Raw genomic sequence first — 21170 nt, 5'->3', positions numbered from 1 at the left:
TAAGAAAAGGCTCAGAGCTGATCCTTGATGTAATCCCACTTCCACCTTAAACGGATCTGTCACTCCCAATGCAGACTTCACCACTGTCACTCTACCCTCGTACATATCCTGCACCACTCTTACATACTTCTCTGCCACTCCTGACTTCCTCATACAATACCAGAACTCCTCTCTACACCTATCATATGCTTTCTCCAAGTTCACAAAGACGCAATGCAACACCTTCTGACCCTCTCTATATTTCTCCGTCAACACTCTCAGAACAAACATCGCATCTGTAGTGCTCTTTCCCGGCATGAAACCATACTACCTCCCTTCTTAACCTAGCTTCCACTACTCTTTCCCATAACTTCAAGCTGTGACTGATCAGTTTTATCCCTCTGTAGTTACTACTACCCTGCACATCACCCTTATTCTTAAAAATAGGTACCAAAACACTTTCTCCACTCCTCAGGCATCCTCTGACTTTCCAAGATTTCATTAAACAATCTGGTTAAGAACTCCACTGCCATTTCTCCTAAGCACCTCCATGCCTCCACTGGTATGTCATCTGGACCAACACCCTTTCCATTCTTCATCCTCTTCATAGCTGTCCGTACTTCCTCCTTGCTAGTCTGTTTCACTTCCTGATTCACTATCCCCACATCATCCAACCTTCTCTCTCTCTCATTCTCTTCATTCATCAGCCCCTCAAAGTACTCTTTCCATCTGCTCAACACACTCTCCTCGCTTGTGTGTATGCTTCCCTCACTATCCTTTATCACTGTTACCTGCTGCACATCCTTCCCAGCTCGGTCCGTCTGTCTAGCCAATTGGTACAGGTCTTTTTTCCCTCTTTAGCTTCCAACCTTTCATACAACTCTCCATTATGCCTTATCCTTAGACTTCACCACCTCTCTCTTTGCCATGCTCATCTCCTTATACTCCTGTCTACTTTCATCTCTCTGACAATCCCACTTCTTCTTCGCCAGCCTCTTCCTCTGTATACTCTCCTGTACTTCCTCATTACACCACCAGGTCTCCTTGTCCTCCTTCCTCTGTCCAGATGTCACACCAAGCACCTTTCTAGCTGCCTTCCCTACCATCTCTGGTGTAGTTACACAGCTATTCGGTAACTCTTCACTGCCCCCCAGTGCCTGTTTTAACTCTTCCCTGAACTCCACCTCACAATCACCATTTGATCCTTGGCACTGCTCTCACACTTGTCCTCCTCTTCTTGATCACTATCATCCTACAGACCACCATTCTATGCTGCCTAACTACACTTTACAGTCTCCAATCTCCTTCAGACAGGTCCTCCTGCATAGGATATAATCCACCTGTGTGCATCTTCCTCCACTCTTGTACATCACTCTATGCTCCTCCCTCTTCTTAAAATACGTATTCACCACAGCCATGTCCATCCTTTTCGCAAATTCCACTACCGACCTTCTGCATTCCTCTTCTTAACACCATACCTGCCCATCACTTCCTCATCTCCTCTGTTCCCTTCACCAACATGCCCATTGAAATCTGCTCCAATCACCAGTCTCTCACCCTTGGGTATACTCACCAACACTTCATCCAACTCGCTCCAAATTTTTTCTTTCTCATCCATCGCACACCCAACTTGCGGAACATATGCACTAACAACATTCATTATTACACCATCAACTTCCAGTTTCATAAACATCACTCTATCCAACACTCTTTTCACCTCCAAAACACTCTTGGTATAAATTAGCATAACTGTTAAAAAAAATTAGACTGTTTCTGTTATTGCATTGTGCTAATATGTTAAACTGCTAAAAACTTTGACTGTTTGTAAATATTACTCATTGAATTGTACTAATCTGCGCACTCTACTAACATGTGTTTTTCTATTTGTTTAACTTTGCTTCATTTGTGCACATTACATTTCTCTGATAGCTTACCTTATGTTAAATCTGTAATTTGTAATTTTCTGGAGCTTTTCTCCCCAGGACTCCATTGAAAACAGGCTCCTCGTGGCCCAATGGACTATCCTGGTAAACAAACTATAAATAACATAAATAAATAATAGTTCATGTGGTGTGTTTCCATGCTTTTCTTAAAATATCCAAACCAATATTTGTCCTGTTCCATTCAGTGGCTACTCTGCCAATGCACCACTCAACACACCTTCCATTCCCGCATATATTTCCACAAAGAAAATCTGATGACTTTCTAGCACTTCCTGGCAATCCCAAACATTCCTAGAATCAGCTATCCCCATATGCCCAACACATCCGAGCAAGCTCACCTCCAAGACCATTGCAAAGGGTACAGCACAAGACCAAGTGCTCTTAGTCTTTCACAATAACTCAGACTTCCACTCTTATGTAAGTCCTTAATGTGTTTGGACCAAAATACATTTTAAATATAAAATTTAACTTTTTTTTTTTTTTTTATCAAGTATCAACTTAATGAGCTGAATGAAGTGTTGGGAGACCATCAATATGTATACATGTGGTTTAAAACAGCCCTTTTATTTTATATAATATATATATATTTTTTTTTTAACTAAAAACTTTCATAGCCGAGAATCATCTCAGAGGCTCCTCAGAGCCATTGTCACTCTGTCCATGTTACCATAGCAACCTGGAAGGGTCTGTTTCTGTTAGTGTGTCTATGGACTGCATACCAGAGGCTTGCAATACACCTGAAGCAAAGATTCACTTCACTGCAACTTCAAGCCTAAATTCCCTCCCTTTCACTGAGGCAGCAGCCAGGAAAAGAACGGAGAGCAAACAAATCAAAAAAAAAAAAAGAAAAAACTCCCAACAAGCCGCCACAACAAGAGATAACACATTCTTCCAGCCTTTCCACCTCTCACTCAGCAGATGTATAAACAAACGATTCGCTGCCAAAATATCCCAAATTACAGTTTTATCTACCCCCTTTCCCTGGATCCAGGCTAAAACACCAAGTGTCTCTTCCTAATACACAAGCATCAGTAAACCTCGATCACAAGCTGCAACCCACAGCTTCCTGGAGACGAAAACGGCAACATACAACAGCTGCATCCAGACACACAACGTCAGGCTTAATCAAACAGCACTTGAAGCTATGATACTTGCCATAACTGATATTAACTATGTTTAGACAGAATAATAATGACATTTGTACTTGCTGCCAGACACAGCTGCATCCGCACACACCCATATCAGGATTGATCAAACAGCACTCGTAGCTGTGATACCTGCCATAATTGATATTAACTATATTTAGACAGAATAATGATGACAGTTGTACGAAGAGCTTGCTACTATTATTTAACCAGGATATACATGACATTTCTAAATCATACTTTAACTGAAGAAGGCATTAGTCTCCATGACAACATTTTTTTTTTCAAAACACTGTACTGTTACTGCCATTATATGCAATGTTAATTTGTTACATTTGAGTCTGAACTCTGGTGAATGGTACCTTTTATTATAAGTAAAATCAATGAAAATTGAACAAGATAAGTATTCATTGAGTTCAAGTAGGGGAATAGAAACTTCTATGTTTTGTATTATATGCTGCTTTGTTTGGCTTATACATAATGTATATAGTAACCCATCTTGACCTACCTTTGTTTGTGAAGAATTATTGGACTCTGAACATTATGAATAAATCATTACTGTTTCTCAGTTGTTTAAGAAACCCTCTTTTTTTAAATAAAAACAAAAGAAAAGTGATGTACTATATCAGTTGATACTTTGAGAGATGTAGTTGTAAGTTATTTTTTGGAAAAGCTATCTTGGGATCAGTTTGTTTCTTCTTTCTACCATCAGTCCATAGATTCATAGGTAGGTACTAGGCTATTAGCCCTAGGGCCTATATAAGCCTAGCCAAAAAGGTACCCTGGCTTTCGCCACCCAAGAAAATAATTTTCCTGTGCCCCTGTCAAGCAGAGCCACAAAATTGATCCCTGAGGTGAATTTCCTATTTCCCATCCAATCATCAAGATTTTTCTTGAGTGCTAATGAGGAGCTCTGTTTGACATAGATAGGTAGTCTGTTCCAGAGTATGGGAAGTCTCTGGGACAGGAATCTATCCCTCCAGCATGTTCTGTTTATTGTGGTGACAAGGTTTAGGTCCCTAGGGAGTGTAGCTCGAAGGGATTGGGATTTCTTTAAGTGGAGCATGTCCAACAGCTCTGGGCTTGACATAGCTTTGTATGTTAGGCAGAGATCGCCTCTGAGTAGGCGATATGCGACAAGAGTAAAACTGGAGTCTTTTTAGATGGTCTGCATATGGCATCTGTTTGAGGTCAGTAATCCTCTTTGTGAGATACTTCTGTGGCCTTTCCAGTTGTTGTAGATGCCTTGTGAGGTACATGCCAAAAGGGGCATTGTACTCTATAATGGGTCTAATGAGTGATGAGTAGAGGGGAACAATGACCTCTCTTTTTTCTGGATGAGAAACCTTTTGTGATGAGGTGAGCCACGTAGAAGGATTTCCTGACCACTGTGGCGATGTGATCATCAAAGGAGAGACTACTGTCCACCTGTGTCCCAAGGACTCATCACACTTTCGGCGTTAAGCAGACTACCACTTATGTGGTAGTTCATGGGTACACAGTTTTTACCAAAGAGGATGACAATACACTTTTTGGCATTGAGCTTCAGGCCATGGCTTTGACACCAGGCATCTGTCTCAGTGAGGCCCTTTTCTAGTATGTCCACATAGTTAGGACTTTTGATTATGGCCCTAGTCTGCAATCATCTGCAAACGTTGTTAGCCAAAGACCTTCTGTGTTAGCCTGTACTTCAGAGAAGTAGATACCAAACAGGAGAGGACCCAGGACTGAACCCTGTGGTACTCCACTCTGAAGTCGGATTTGGTGTCTGCTTCTTTCACAGTGTGGGTTCTGTCCATGAGCCAGTTGGCAACTCATCTTGTGACATAGAGATTTATACCTAGTTTAGCGAGCTTACCTAAAATTCCAGAGTGGGGGATAGTGTTGAAAGCCTTGGCGAGATCTAGATAAGCTGTATGAACCACCTTACCCTCATCTATGGCTTTGGTGACTGCTTCAAAGAAGTCAGTCAGGTTTAGGAGACATGATATGCCCTTTACAAACCCAAACTGGGTAGGGTCTAGAGTTTGGAGATTACCAATGACTTTGTTTATGAGTTCTATGATGATACATTCCATGGCCTTGCAGACCAGGCTAGTCAGGCTAATGGGGCGGTAGTTCCCGGGGTCCACTGTGGCTCCCCCTTTGTGGAGTGGGATAACCGTTGCGGTGCACCATTCAGTGGGCACAAAGCCCATTCAGTGGGCACAAAGCCTGGAGTAAGGCTATGACTGAACATGGTACTTAGGCAGGGTGCCAGTTCATTCTGTAGTTCGTGTAGAACGCTGCCTGAGATATTGTCAGGTCCCATGGATGCGGTCTTCTTGGCTTTGGAGAGAGTGTTTTTTACCTGTGCAGCCATGATTACAGGAACTTTGCATTCTTCCGGTATAGAGATGGGCCCTCTAGGGGGTGAGAGGTGGGGGTAAAGCTAGCACTGAACCTATCTGCCAGGATGTTAGCAGTATCAGTTGGTTCTGTATATTTAGTGCCATTGTGCTGTAACTCAGAGCAGATCTGAGTGTTGCCATTGAGATTCTTGACATAGCTATAGAATGCTTTGTGGTTGTCTTTAGAGTCAGTGGCAATTTTGTTTTCATAATTAGCTTTGGAGAATTTTATGAGGGATCTCAGCTTCTTACTGAGGTTGACCAGGGAGGCCCTCCAGTCATGGGATTTTATTCTTTTTTGTAACAGTTTCTTTCTTCTGTTGTAGAGTTTGTTTATGGCACAGGACCACCAGATTGACTTCCTTTTTTTTGGAGGATAGCATCTTGGTTCTATTAGGGACAGCATGATCCATGCACTCGTGTAAATGCTTATAAAGTGCATCTGTGTAGGATTCAGCAATCGTACTTCTACTGCCCATCTGCATGGGTGTCATGAAGTTTGCCACTTCTATCTTAAGAAGTGTGAAGTTGGCTTTGGAGACTTTTTTTACAGTGGTTTCCCTAATTGGGGGTGGGGGCGGGATGTGGATGTCTAGGGTGATCAGCTTGTGGTCGGATCTGACCAACGAGGAATTGACCTCTGGTGTGGAACACCGGTTGCCCATGTTGGTAATGAACAGGTCTAGGATATTGCTGCCCCTGGTAGGGGGTGTGAATAAGTTGATCCAAGGCGTTGGAATTTATGAATTCCAGAAAACGTTGAGCAAAAGAGTTGGTTCATGAGTAGTTTTCCCCGTTAATGGTGGGGTAGTTGAAATCGCCCATTATTAGGGTGTTGGGTTGTACTCTAATACTTTCCAGTGTATCAAGAAATGAGGAGTGGGAATCCTGGGGCATGGTGGGATTTGTTTTTTTTTCTTTTAAGAGTAGGGGCCACCCATTCCATTTCTTCTGGGATAGACACTATGTTGTTGTTTTTGATGAACATAGTAGCTTCTTCTAAGTCATTAAAGGTTCTCATCTCATTGGCAAAAAGTGTTTTCATCTTGGCTCGAAAGGCCAGCTGTGCTTTAATGTTGTTTTGTTTCAACAGTTGTATTACTGACCAGACTTTTTTCCTTTGTTCTAGTATTCTGGAAGAAAAATCATCCTCATCAGGCTTTGATTGTATTTTAAGGGTGATTTTCTCCAAGCAGATTTTAATATTAGTTCCTTGTCCAGAAATGAAAGAAATTTTACAGCTATGGATCTAGATGGAGTATTTGTTGAGTTAGAAGCAGATTTCCTCAATGCTCTATGTGCTCTTTCAATTCAAATGAAAGTCCCTGTTTCAAGTCTAAAAATTTAGGAATCCAGATAGTTAAGAATGAAATAATGTCTTCTCCTTCAGTGTTTTCAGGCAGACCAAAAATCCTTATGTTGTTTCCCCTTTCCCTGTTTTCTAAGTCATCTATTTGGTTAAGTAGCCATGTATTCTGTTTAAGCAGAAATTCTTTTTGGAATTCTTCCTCTAAGTCTCCCTTCAATGTCATTTAGAGATGTCTCTATACTTAAGCAATAACCCACGGATGGTTGTGAGTAATGCTGGATTTACCCACGGTTGGTGTGGTTTGGTCACGAGGGTGAAGACAGAGTGACCAAACAAAGCCAACCGTGGGTAAATCCAGCATTGCCCTTATTGCTACTATACAATTACATTATTTAAGAAAAAAAAAAACTTACTTTTCTTAAATAATGTCTTTGTATAATGTCTCAGTGCAGCCTTTCGGCATTCTGAATGTATCCTGTGGCTGTTTTGAAGTACTGCGCATGCGTATGGGACTTGTGTCCTGGTGCTTATGCAGTACATCAGTGCTGTGTAACTGTTGCAATGGAGAAAGGAAGATCTCCGTTGCTTCTTTTTTTTTAATACAAAAAGGAAACTGGGAGACTTTTTACCTTGGGGAGAGTCAGGACAGACAAAATAAAAGTTATTTAAGTTTTGCAGAACTTACCTGATTATCCTTTTATTTTTGTCTGTGCCATCTCCCTCCATTAGTTTAAGTCTTCCGGTTTCTTTTTCATAGCAAAAAAAAAAAAAAATGCGAGATATACTAATGGGAAAAAGTCTGGGCGACCGGACTTTTTTCCGTTAGTATACTCGCTGATTTACAACAGGCACGCTGGTTGGACTGGCCAATCATCGTGCTCGTTTTTGAATATTTTAGGCCAGTCATTGCATAACTGTTATTTTTGTATGGTGTTGCTTATCAATCTGTTTTTGAGAATTTAATTTGAGGTTTTCTAAGTTATTTTTAAAGCCATCCATCTTCAAAGATAGTTCTTGTAAGGTTGATGTCATCAATTGCAGTTCTTTTTTCAAAGCATCATCTGGATGAGAATTCCTTGAATTGTTCATATTCAGGGACTCATATCTACAAGTTACAAAAACCACAGATTTGAATGGGAAGGCAGGTACAAGATGTCTAGTTATAACCGGGAATCCAGACAGTGCATACAGCCTGCCCCACTATCTGCTGTGCAATAAGCAGTGTTTCCACCATCGGGTGGTCTAAATCTACAACCAGAGAAGTGGAGGCATGCCTCAGCATCAAAAATTCTGTAAAGACTTGCAACTCTCAGTCTGGCAATGACTCTACAGATGACGCAGCTGAAACTGAAACAAGAGAGGGCATCTCCTTAGAAACACTTTAAAGAGCAGATATATGGGGTTTAGAGAGCTGGCAGTATACTTCTCTATCACAGCATTCACGTGCTTGAAAGGGGTCTCCATGGTCAAATAGCTAACCTAAAATGCTGCAGAAGAGTCGCAACATCTCTTCCGAACACTTTTTTTAATAATCTGTGACATATTTTGCATGAAAGACTTAAAAGGCCTAGGCATTAAGTAGAGAGATCTCTGTGATGGAATGCCTAATTGTCAGTGTTAGTTCTGTCAAACTTCAAACCAGTGATCCAGACAGGTGGGCAGACAAGGCCTGTTATATAAATGTCACTGAACCTTCTACATCCTGTGCCTCAGAATAGATTAATCAAACTTTCCATAAAGTTGACACCTTTAAATATTTTGCCTCTTTCTGTCTTGTGTCAGAATCTTTTCTATACAGGGGCAATGATGAAATCCTCAGCCTTGAGTTCTCTAAACAGCCAATGAAGGACCCTCAAAGAGAAGCCACAAAAAATAATTTTTTATCCTCCTCCTCTGCTTGACCATCTTGCTCATTTCTCTTAGTTCCCACCTAATAAGCAGATTTATTTCCCTGGAGTGAAAGCCCTACAGCCTTTTCATTCTCCAGCCAGGTGGACAAGGAATAAAAATATAAAAATGGTCATCCACGTGATGTTTCACATTTCTGTTATAATCTCTACCACCCTGTCTGTGTCCTTCTATGTCATGAGGGAAGTAAGCAATGGGCTAACAGTGTACTAGCCATACCTACCTGTGACAACCAAGACCTGACCCTTTATATCACCCCCAGTTAACAATAGTTCTACCACAGATACTGCACCCAGGGCATGTACATTCATTCCTCCACCACTGGATGGGTGAGTACGCTTTGCCTCTTTAGTCCTCCTTTCCCCCAACACCAGCTACAATGGGACAAAACCTACCATATCTAGATATTACAGTTTTGGCATGTCAGAAACATTAACAAGCATATTTCTATTGCACGAACAGTAATGACACAACCACTGACAAACTTATTCTTCAGCAAGAAGTGCCAACCATCCCTAGAAAAAGGTCCATTAATCAAAAGAAAGAAAAGCAACTTTCTATTCCAATTCAGAGTGGATAAAGAAAAGTGAGAGAAAAGAAAGTCACTTACTGTTGAAAGATAATCTTAACAAAATTGAAAGAAAACTCAACCTTTTTAACACCGAAAAAAGCAGTCCTGGGCAGCAAGGGAGATAAATGTCTGTCTGACAGCAACACTGAACACCTGGAGAAGGAAGGGTGGCATGTTGCATTGTGGAGTAAGGGAGGAGGTACGTGGCAATGTGGAAAAGTTGACTGTGCCAAGCAGTCCTAATTCCAGCATTAGTCCAAGAGGTTATAGAAGGCAGATCCATTCTTATCAGATCCTAAACTCCTCTTAAGATTATTCAGATGGCAATGCTTTTCCTATGTAGTAAGCAGCATTTGTCATTCTCAAAACTGCAACATGTCTGCTTGGTAGACATTAAGTCGTCAGGTATAACAAATATCAAAATATGGTCAAAGAAAGTGCTAAAAAAAGAACAGCTCTAACACTGTGCCTTTGTGTTAAAACTAATATACAAAACTGCAGCACACTGTAGTAAACGCTGGTCTTGCCAACTGGATGTTTGCTGGCCAGTTTTATGATGCCCCTAGACTGAAACCCCCAAAAGGTGCTTTTCTGTGGAACAACTTAAGGACTATGTTCACATGATGCTGTAACACCACTTTGTATGATCAAACCTGCCCCTTTTACCTCCAATTAAAACACACAGTTACAGTCTGAGGAGATCCTGCTACTTCATTCCTCAGTACTTACAACTGCCAGTTAACTCGCACTTTAACAACCTAATAGTTTAATATGTGGAATTTTAAACCCAAGACTAACCTTTGGAATGTATGCACTCTGCTTAATCCCAAAACTTTGCAAACGCATACATATACAGAGGCATGGTTGAATGTGTATTGCTAATCTATAACACAGGCAAAGTATTAAGCTGGGTACAATGCCCCCTTTGATATGTATCTGTCCAGGCAAATGGTATCCACAAAGGTTCTTCACAAAAAGGATACAAGGTCTGAACAACATCTCCTATGTGGACTGCCTCAAAGCCCTATCCCTGTACTCAGCCTCCTACTGAATGCTGAGAAGCAATCTAAACCTGGACTACAAAGCATTCCCTGATCTCACTTCGATGGACCTGCCTCACATCTGCAAAACAAACCGCACAGAATTACCCAATATAGGGACCAAAACCTCATCTACAACATAAATGGGAGATGTTGGAGACACAAGTACGTGTGTTTCAGAGACTACCTCTTCTTTGGAACATGCTTCCCAATCCATGTGAAGCAGAGTTCTACCCTAACCCAATTCAAGCACAACTTGGAACAGTGGATGGTGTAATCAGAAACTTACCTCTCGTCTGGCACCTATGTCTCCAAGCAGACAGAGACAGCCTATAAATGTTGACCACCCATGCCCAAGCCTATGTATACTCCTTAAAATAACCCCAAGCTATCAAAACATGTCAGGTACATTTGGGAAGCAAGTCTAGGCTTAGAAAGGCCACCTGGTATCATTAGCCAAGTAATCACCTATGAACTTATGAACATAATCTGTGCCACCAGAGACTTAGATTCCAAAAACCAAACAGACTACGAAAGAACAAAAATTCGAGGGAACAAGCTGCTAAGCGTAAGGAAAACAGATAATAAAGTAAAATCCACAGTCCGGTAAAACTGTTCCAAAGAAGGCAACAAAAGTCCATGCGCTGTAATATTAGAGCTTTTATTAACCACAAGCACTTTGGAGACTCCTATCTCTCCTTCCTCACACAAAAATGAAACAACCAGTTGTAGTATCAAACTTTCTTTAAAAAGGGTGCTGTTAACTAATTAACCAATTAGAAAACAAATTGCCAATTACCAATTCAACAGCTTGTGAGTTTAAAATCATACAGAACCAGCAGCTAAAATATTAGAAACAAAACAAAACAAAACTTCACTTTAAAAATGCGAATTATTTCGCATTTAAAGCATAAAACTTCCAGCCTTAGAAGGCTGGAAGTTTTTGCTTTAAATGCAAATAATTCGCATTTTTAAAGTGAAGTTTTGTTTTGTTTTGTTTCTAATATTTTAGCTGCTGGTTCTGTATGATTTTAAACTCACAAGCTGTTGAATTGGTAATTGGCAATTTGTTTTCTAATTGGTTAATTAGTTAACAGCACCCTTTTTAAAGAAAGTTTGATACTACAACTGGTTGTTTCATTTTTGTCTGAGGAAGGAGAGATAGGAGTCTCTCCGAAAGTGCTTGTGGTTAATAAAAGCTCTAATATTACAGCGCATGGACTTTTGTTGCCTTCTTTGGAACAGTTTTACCGGACTGTGGATTTTACTTTATTATCTGTTTTCCTTACGCTTAGCAGCTTGTTCCCTCGAATTTTTGTTCCACCAGAGACTTAGAAAAAGTGTGCTGCCAGGCTAGGAAGAAGGGACCATTAGCAGTCTCTACTATCCTGAATGGGGAGACTGGGTTTACAATCACCTATGTAACCTCTGCAGATTATCATCTGTTGAATGTGGAATGAAAGATATCTAGCATGTTATACGAAGGTGTATGCATCTCACAAAATGATGCTACTGCATAGTTACTTTTCCAGCTAGGGATTTTGAGCACAGGTCTTCACAAATTGCCCCACTGTGCATGTCTGCCTCTTTCCAAGCAAGTTCTCACTCTTCTGCCTTTGTAAATCAGTAGCTGCCAGGCTCTTTCCCACACTGACAGATGGAGAAGTTAGGAAGCCTTCTTGGAAAAATGGATACTACTAGAAAACCACCAGGAAAGGAACAACTGAGGCAGTCAGGTAAGGGAGGTGGAAAAGGGGCAAGATGCTTGAGATTAGCCAAGATGAGTTGGGTATGGAAATACAAAAAACAAAATTGTTTAACTCACCCTGTCCTGGAATTCACTTATAAATTACTCCTACTCTTCTAGCTTGCAAATCTGAAGGTACACTAAACTGGTTTTATTTATCTAACTCTGTTGCTATGATGCGGAAGTTTCATAAACTAAGTGCTTGACTTCAAACGTTCATTGAGCAAAACTATAATGAATTAAATTGCTTCCTAACTAGGAAAAAAAATAAGAAAAGATGATTGTTGAAGCAGCTATACTTGTGCATATCTGAACTACCACTGGTTAGCAATCAGTTTATAAATCATGAGAGCCTCACATGACAGCTGTAACAGTAGAATCTGCATTCACAATGCTGAATCTACACAGTGTCAGCATTCTTGCCACTCAGGCCATCCAATTTATACACTAGAAACAGATATAACTGGCTCTCTGTATAACTAGTTATTCTGAAAGAAGCTGGGTGCTAACACAGGGGTAGGAAAAGGCATTATTCTCACTGGGAATTTCAGTGACTCATATATACCTGCAGGGCTTCACATAATCAAATTTGATGAATGTTCTGCTAGTAGCTGCTCCAATTAGACTGAACAACGAATTTCTCTGCAAAGGCAGACAGCTCTCATGTACCACTATTTCCAGAACTTAAAAATTCACAGCTATTAACAGCGGAAAACATATGCTACTTTTCAGCCTGTGACAGTATTTTTTTTCTCGGCAATACTGACAAGGGTAGAAGGGAAGAACAAACTACACCTAAAATGTAAAATAAGGAAGCCAAAATCCATGACCTTTTCCTCTGCCAGCCTAACAGCAAATTTCATAAACTGCTTTGTTTTCATGAACGTTCAGTGAATAAAAGCCTACCTTGACAAAATGTAAGTCTGAAGAACAGCATGATATACTGCACTGCATTGCTTGTGGGGTGAAATAGTGATGTATGAATTTAAAATTACAAAATAATTACATTCATTTATCTAAAAAACACTATTTTGAACAAAATGTAAAGGTTTTGAGTCAACTGGCAATATCTCAAATTATCTATGGAATGTATTCTGTGCTACTCAGTTAAAAGCATCATCATAGTGGCACTGGTCAAAACACCCTGACCTGAAAAACTACTGAAGCTTTGGAAAAGCTTCCTAACAGCAGATGATCATTAAATGCCAGTATCAGAGATCTCAGAGAATTCATGTAATTACTGGGAGTATTTATTTACAAATATGATGTACAGTCCACTTCCAGGACCATAAACATTCAAGGAACAACAGAACAATTCTAAATATTTTGAATATGTTTTTCTGGTACTTACATATTATCGCAACCAGATTTGTAACCTGTTGTTAGAATTCATTAGAAACACTTTAACGTTTATGTGTTCTGCCTTACTGACTGCAGTCCTCAGTAATTCATGGAAAATGCATTTTATGCACTTTTTCGGGTTTCATTATCTTAACATCGGAATGGTGGTCTGCACCCCCTACCAATCTCAGGTTATCGTGCAGCATGGGAACATTCCCTTTTCAATTATGCTATTTCACAGGGATCCAAACAAGCCACGGCAGAAGACTAACTGCCTAAATGCAGCATCGCCCCTCAAATTTATGCTGAGTTCCGAAACTATGAAACCAAAAGAAAGCAAACTGAGCACTATCACCATTACAGACCACCAAGTTACAGTGTGACAAGTCCATGGTGGATTATGTGGCATCCAACTCCAACTACAGGCCGCCTACAGATTGTTACAAACAGAAACAAAATGACAAGGTTATGACATGTGTGTACTGTTATGAGAATACAGGGTGTTGTCAAACAATACGCCAGTACAAAGTGAAAATAGCATTTTTCTCACCCACTATAAAAAGTTTTAACGACATAAAAATGGCTGTAAATGTATGCGGCATAAAGAAGAACCATAGATGCACCACTATACTTCAAACCACGTGATGTAATTCACCATTTAAACAGCAACAGAAAGAGTCAGGAACGTGTGTATTGGGCAAATCCCACAGATGCATCTTCACATAACAATTTTCAAACGATAGTAATCTACAAGAAAAAGCACCACACACTTCCATGACACATACACACTTGCCAACACAGTTTAACAACATTTTTGGCCAGGAGAAACGATCGTAAAACAGCCGCACTTGATCCGAAAAATCTGGTTGCGATAATACGCAAGTACTGTTTTTCTTAACAGCTGTAATATGTGTAAGTGAAAAAGTTAATGTAAGATGTTATGGGCCTTAAGGGCTATTATACAATGACTCCCGATTAATATTCAAAAACGTGCACGCTGACTGGTTAGCGTGCACGTTGTAAATCAGAGTTATGGTAATGGAAAAGGGTCCGGTCGCCCAGACTTTTTCCATTACTATAACTCTCTTTTTTAACAGCAACGGAAAACCACAAGATCTCCATTGCTTCACACTGTCTCGCTATGTTAAATGAGTTTAACATATTGAGACAGTTTGTAAAAAGCAACGGAGATCTTGCTTTCTCCGTTGCTTTTTTCAAAACTGTCTCGCTATGTTAAATGGGTTTAACATACCAAGACAGTTTTAAAAAAAACAACAGAGATTCTCTGTTGCTTTTTTTAAAAGCTGTCTCGCTATGTTAAACTCCTTTAACATAGCGAGACAGTTTGTAAAAAGCAACGGAGATCTTGCTTTCTCCGTTGCTTTTGCCCACAGCTCTGATGTACTGCGTAGGCATACGCATGCGCAGTACATCAGAACTGCCGCAGAATACCAGACAGCTGAGGAAGGGCAGCAAGAAGGCATTATACAATGCCATTATTTAAGAAAAGTAATTATTTATTTCTTAAATAATGTCATTGTATAATAGCAATAACCCATGCCTGGGTGTGGGTAATGCTGGATTTACCCATGGTTGGCTTTGTTTGGCCACTCGGGCTTTACCCTCGTGACCAAACTACACCAACCGTGGGTAAATCCAGCATTACCCACACCCAGGCGTGGGTTATTGCTATAATAAACCTCATGTTATGTACTGTTAGTTACTGTGAGAAACATCATAAGGCTTCATTTAATTTATGAGGCACATTTGTTAAATGCATAACATTAAGGAGACTGGCTGCCTATTTTTCTTCAGTTCCAAACATTCATTGACCAGTTTTCCTGCTGCATTCACCATATCTTTTCAAGTAACTGTTCTATCCTCTGCACCATTCCTAACCTTCAGTCCATCATTCCTACATTTTCTCCATTAGACCATTTTTCCCAGTAGCAGCATCATGGCTAACTGTCTTAATGCACTGATCCATAAATTCCCATCACACTGTTTACTGTCAGCATCATTCCTAGTATCCTGTAACCCCTCCAAAACAACTTGCTGTTAGACTTTTCTAGCCTTGAAACTAACCATGTATTACCCTGTATTAAAACAGCTTTCCATGACACTGTTCTGGGATCAAAACCTGCCCACTCTTCTCTCCCGTTTATGAAGGACTCCACTATTAATTGCCCAGTTACAGCCAGACAAAGCTATAACTGGGACAAACGTAACAGACTGAAGCTCCATCTGGACCAAAAAAAAAATTATGCATTTTTTCTGCAGGGTGTGGAGACAAGTAGTGTGTCACCTGCATCCTCTTACTTGTGCATATTAACTAAACAGTCACAGAGCTGCTGGGGAAAAAAGCAAAACAAGTGAATCAAACTGATGATGCTGTGACAGAAAAAGTGCTAGCAAAGATCTTTTGGCAAACAGCAACTGACACTTGTGACCCTATTTCACACTAAAAGACTAGTAGACAGACCATTCTTCCAACAAACTTCTATGAAACTATTTTAATATTAGCACTACAAGAGTGATGTCTCCTACTTAAAGACTAACAGTCCATGCTTTTCGGTGGCAGCAAAGCCCTAAAGGGATGGCACCCAAATTTGTCTTTTAGTCAGCTATGCTCAAGTTGCCTGAGAGTTTAGGTGTGCGGAAGGTGTCCTGAAGCTTTGGAAGCTGCCCAACTGTTGTATCCTTGGCAGTTGGCAGGATATAACCCATACAGTTAAGGGTACTGCAGCAGTAATCATTTCAACATCTACTGTTACGCTAAGTTTACTTATAGAACTGCGTCTTCTTTTTCAGAAAAGGCATAATGCCAGTTCTGTGAGGCCACATACTGTCCTGTACCTTAAATACTACTTCAGGTGATGATATTTATATGCTATCAGACCTTAGATCACATTTTTCAACTGGTCACATTCTAACAAAAGGTTCCTTGTTTTACATCACACTAATCCACGTTCTGCACTGACAAGAACTGTTCCATGACTTTTAAGGAAAATAATACTTAGCCACACATTTCCATCAACAAAGCTTTTTTGGGAGTATATAACAACACACTCTGTCCAAGCTGTGTACATCTCAAAGTTATTATTAAGTTTTATAAATGACACCTGTTTCACATTTTGAGAGGCAATGCATTATATGAGGTCTGACAGTTATGCATGTAGCTTCTCATGGGGGTTAAATGTAACGTGTCTGTTCTACATGAAGAGGCAATCCTCTATCAGTGCTTTTCCTTCTGGCTTGAACTTGGGTAGATGTGCTTTGCTGAATCCAGGTCACTTGGAGTCTTACAATAAAACTGTAGGTGGTACAACTCAGCAAGAATGAAAGATTCATGAGCATCTCCTAGAACCGGTCAGCCATGGATGTGGAATATTCACACTGTACCAAACTGAAATGTAGAACACCTTACCAGACATCCTGATGACTGCAGAAAGATTCAGATTCATTCAGATATAAAAATTGCCTTCACAGAAGTGCAGTTTGCAAATATACATGTTCTTAGATGTCTGAGAGGTAATCATTTGAAATGCCAATACCTACTAGAATGAGTCCCTAAACAAGGAGTCTGAATTTGTCGAAAAAATGGACTTGCATGCACCAAGTCCAAGATGGCCATTTATCAAAATATTCTGTTTTCTCTGAGGTATGACAATCTTGGAGTTCACATACAAGTTCAGGGGGTGTGGTGGGTTTGTTCCCTACATCGTGGGGGGGGGTGTGCAGGGGGGGCTGACCCCCTTTAAAAAAAAAGGAAGCTTAAAGGAGAAAAGCAATGCTCAAGATTTGTGCTTCTCTTGCATTTTCAGTCTTTTTTTCAGCATGTCGGCACTCGGCATTTTGAGTGCCAACGTGCCAATAGGAAGCCTATTTGAAATGCCTGTTGCTCAAACAATTACTAAAGGGGTTCCCAGCTTCAACTACATTTCTACTTATGCCACTTATCTCCCTGATAGTTAATTGACTTTTTTTTTCGTTTTTTTGCACCCAAAATCACATCTTAACACACACACGTGTGTGAGACCATAAATGCATATGGATGTGCACATGGGAAGATGTGTATATGGGGCCTGCTATGCCTCACTGAAATTCAGATGTAAACACACATGATCATACAATACATCAAAGAAAACCATTGGCTAAAGTTCACAACAGCTCTAAAGGCATCTCCTCAAGTAACACAGAATTTTGTTCAAACAAGATTCTACAAAATGAAAAAAACTTTTGCATTGAGCCCACACCCCTTATTATAGACAGTCACACTGTGAAGTCAATCCAACTTGGAAAAAAAATGTAATCCTTCATAAAAATGAAAAACAAAATGTTATAGCTCTAACCTCAGTACACTTTGATCATGAAAATCAACACAGACTAAGACTAAAGATAACATTACACTCAACAGCAAGCAATATAGCTGTACTGTCTCCTCTTAAAACATTGGACCAAACATTACCCTAGCTTGGTTAAAAAACTTGGATTACTGTTTGACTATAAGCATTCACATGATGATTGAGCTCGAGCTTGTCATGTTATCAGCTAATTTAAGTAAATAAGAATTTTTTTTGCAGGAGCAAATGTCCCTGTGTGTGTGGACTTCACCTACTTTTTCATTCTCACTCTGAAGTTGCTGCACCTCAAAAAAGTGCAGCCACTGACAGGCAAGGTAACACTTGTTCTTTCTCCAAGATGTACTGAGCTCAGACTATACAAAACTTATGACTATGCAAGTATTACAATCTTGTTCTAATGTAAAGTCAGGAACATACCATGAGCAGCTGCTACCTTCAGCTATTATGCTGTCAAGTGACTACAAGCTAAACTAAGACCTGAGCCAAAATACTCAAGTAAAACAAAAAAGAGCGGCTCTGTGTCAAGCAAGTCAATGTAAATCACATTCTTTGTATGTATACCTATATATATATATATATATATATATATATATATATATATATATATATATGTGTGTGTGTGAGAATGTGCAAATGCACAGAAGAAAACAAAAAAAAAAGAAATCTCAGTGATAGAGGTAGTTCAGTCAGGTTGCAGTTCACTTACACATGAAACATCATGTGCCAAAATGCATCATTTGTACTCTTTTCCCATCACTCTAGGTTTCCATTATATTTCCTCCTTTTTCTTGTCCTTTTCGCTAGTTACATGGACATTCACTTTCCCAACTTAATTTTCCTTCATATTCTTGCCCATTCCTTTGTTAAAGGTTGTACGTCAGGGCTGGTAACTCGGCACGTAAAAATCAACTACCAATCATTACCGGACCGGAGTTCCGCTGTGGCGACCCCTAACCGGGAAAAGCCGAAAGACTCAACAACATTCTTGCCCATTCTAGACTAGTATACATACATTTTTCATTATAAAAGTATGTTTTCATTATGAATGCACATTAACTAGTTTACGCAGTGCTGAAGATAGTGACTAAGTAAATGCACACATGTGGACAATCAGTCCAACCCACCATTAAACATCCATGCCTCCAGACGCAATGAAACACATGCAAACACTTATTTTTGAGATAGACAAGCCTCCCTCCACAAAGATTAATATAACTGACTGAGAAAATATTTTTTTCTGTTGAAGTGCCACTCTTAATAACATGCAAACATCTATCTCACACCACATTCTTACAACCCCCTAAATACACATCTCATTCATTCAACCCATTCTGAACAGCTTGCTTTGCAACAAAAGACTGCTTCACAAAAGACTGCTTCTGACAAGCTGTGGTGATTACTTAATTTCAGGAAAAAATGGGGGTTGCAGAAGGTCCCATTATAAAGTATCAGTCAAAAACAGCTGTCTCTGCTGCCCTGGAAGAAGCTCAGGGTTTAATCCCAGTGCTGACTCTATAATGGGAGAGACCTGTGGTGCAATCATGTTACATCAATGGCACAGCGATGTAGTGACAAATAACTAGCTAGAAGCACTTACAGTAGGCTATCATCCTGTTATACTGTCATCTTTTTTACAATGTGGCAAACTAATGAAAGCCAGAAGAAATTATGACAATCTGTATTATCATCATTTGTCAGCTGCACACCAGTAGTGTACCCACAATGCAATGCAAACACTTCCAGGACTCATTTCAAAACTGCAAAAATATATGTTGGTACATCTAGAATGCATTCACACTATTACATAATTCAAAATGTATCTGCGTGCTACAATATTCCAAACCTATCACTGCAGTGTTGTTTAAAACTGCAAAAGATAAGACTACAACAGGGTTAACATTTTCAGCTGCTCAAAATTAAGTGAAACCTAGAAAATGAATGCAAACTGATCAGATGCCTAAAAGGGTACTTGCATATTATCGCAACCAGATTTCCGCACTGACATAACTTGGTATGTGTGTGCAGAAACAGGTTGCTTAACCTAAAAAGGGGTTTGTCAAGAAATAAGCATTAGTCAGTCACAGTAGGTACGACCCAGGAAGAGGAGTGAAGGTGAAACTTTGTACTTCTGGATAACGCACCTCACTGTTCCTGTAACTCCACATTGTCGAAACGCTTTACAAAAGCTGCATTTCTCAATGCAATGTTAGCTAAGGCAAAGCGACTCACGAAATACACCCTGTAAACTTGTAAAATGTAAATATCTCAAGTCCAAGGATTGCTGCTTTCTTTATGTCTTAGGATTTTCAGTTAAGGTGCTAAGAATCTGTCCCTGTTTGGGAAGCAACGACCGTAGTTTATGCAAAAGGAAAGATACACTTAAAATCAGTTCCTAAAATAAACCTTTTAAGAGCACTTCGGCAAACATCTTACTGCCCGATGAATTGATTCTTCCTGTCGTTTGTGGCATGTAGCATGCTTTTTCAGTGTGACCTGATCAAATGTTTACACATTGTGAAAAAGAAAACATTAACCAAAACCATCCTTCCTCTGTCAGTGTTTGCCTTCTCAGAAGCATTCCTTCTACTCAGTCAAAATAATCCGGTCGTCAGAACGGCAGCCATGACAATTCAAGCGTGTGTGTGTAATAAACACCAAACCAGGAAGAGGGTTTAACGAAATTTTTCTTTTTCTGAAGGTAATGAAGTTATGACACAGCACAAAGACTGTGAATGGCACCTTGTAGTGTTTCATGACCTCATTTCTATTGAAGAACGGGAAATTTGCAACCATGAAAATTTGGTTGCGATAATACACAAGTACCCCTAAAAGTTAAGTTTGATGTAACAATCAAAAGTTGTATGCCAGAAATGTATAACACTTATTTAAATTAAAAAAAATCAAAAGACAGTGGACTGAGATCACTGATACTTAGCATGCAATCATATTAAATCTGTAAGAAAATGTAATGCCCTCAGTGCTATTATAAGTGGCTATTTAGTATGATTCCCTGTGATTTGCTCAATGCTGCATTCCATATTTTTTGATTCCTCAAGCATTTTTACTCAAGGTATGTATGGGCTTGCTCATTTCGTGGCTTGTTCACTACAAATGCAGCAGTGCATTAGGCTCAAAATGTGTGTAGTTCCTGAGACCCAAAGAGATGGGTCTTGGAAAAACAATGATTATTTTTACATTTTTGTGAGTGATTCTCTCATTCGCCAACTACTGTGACCTGCCTCAATTGAGAAGACACACACACACGAAAATAAGAGAGGATTAAGAAGGGCACAGGAGAGCTTTACCCCTCCCCCCAAAATAAATGTTTGTTTTAATACATCGTTTTCCTGTTTGAAGACCAGTACTGCTGAAGTATTTCTGGTTTTGATCATTTTTATATTCAGTTAATAAATTTAATGTTAATATGTACAAG

General features: G+C 39.7%; 1 protein-coding gene across 1 annotated transcript in view; it reads right to left on the bottom strand.

The window, feature by feature from the left end:
• The window catches only part of SLC15A4 (solute carrier family 15 member 4), a 1071506-nt gene that overhangs the window by 417063 nt on the left and 633273 nt on the right, over window positions 1-21170 (bottom strand). The gene's annotated exons all lie outside the window — the stretch shown is intronic.

Source organism: Protopterus annectens, chromosome 4.part0 (assembly GCF_019279795.1).
Source record: "Protopterus annectens isolate FY-2018-M chromosome 4.part0, PAN1.0, whole genome shotgun sequence".
NCBI classification, from domain to species: domain Eukaryota; kingdom Metazoa; phylum Chordata; order Ceratodontiformes; family Protopteridae; genus Protopterus; species Protopterus annectens.
Note: the sequence above shows the minus strand (reverse complement) of the source record. Positions and strands in the feature narration are given on the sequence as shown.